This window comes from Diospyros lotus, chromosome 5, assembly GCF_014633365.1.
Source record: "Diospyros lotus cultivar Yz01 chromosome 5, ASM1463336v1, whole genome shotgun sequence".
In the NCBI taxonomy this organism is placed as follows: Eukaryota; Viridiplantae; Streptophyta; class Magnoliopsida; order Ericales; family Ebenaceae; genus Diospyros; species Diospyros lotus.
This window is the reverse complement of record NC_068342.1, coordinates 11,676,323-11,677,297: the sequence shown is the minus strand read 5'-3', so window position 1 is coordinate 11,677,297 and position 975 is coordinate 11,676,323.

Sequence of the window (975 nt, the reverse complement as noted above, 5' to 3'; positions counted from 1 at the left end):
ACACCTTTCAGTTCACCTTCTTATTTTTTTTATCTTAATAATAATAATATCAACAACAACAACCATAATAGTAATAATAATAATTTTGACAACTCTCACACCTCTTATCTTCTTTAAATAAATTTCAATTACCTATATGCCTTTTATAAAATAGTTAATATCATTTAATATATTTTAAAATTTTAAATTTATTAAAATAACTTATTTATTTAAATTTTATAATTAATATTATTTAATACATTTTTAAATTATGATATTTTTAAATAACATTATTCATTTTATCAATTTTTAAAATTTAAATTTCTCTCTCTTTATATATTTTATTAACTAATACAATTTCTCATCAATTTTTAAATTATTTTATTTAATTTTATATTTTATTATCTATTATGAAAATATATTTTGACCATTTTTATTATCTAAGTGAAATTATTGTAGTTTCAAAAATAATTATTTATACTTTTCAACTCTTTTTAAATATATTTTTTAATATGAATTTAAAAAATAAAATTTTATTTTTATTTTTTATTTTTTTTAACAATTCATATTAATCATAAATTTATTGTTGATAATTTATTGTTGATGTTAACGAACAAATTTAAATGAATTTGGTAATAGAGATATTTTTGATAAAAAAATTATTATTTGGATGCTTATTATATACATTAACAAACACATAAAAGATAAATTATAATTATCAATGAATTTCAAAAAATTAATAAATAGAAATTTTAAAATATTTCTTAGCCTTATCTTAATCATTTCATATTTTGATCTGAAAAGTATTATAATCTTATCTTGATACCTTTTATCTTACTTATTTTAACAAACACATCCTAAATATAAGATTTCTTCAAAAAAAAATTACAATTTTTTTCCTGATAAAATTATTACTATACTTAATATAATTATATGAAATAATAATAAAGGCTATGGCATTGGCATGGGATGAAATAAACTCACAGAATTTACAAA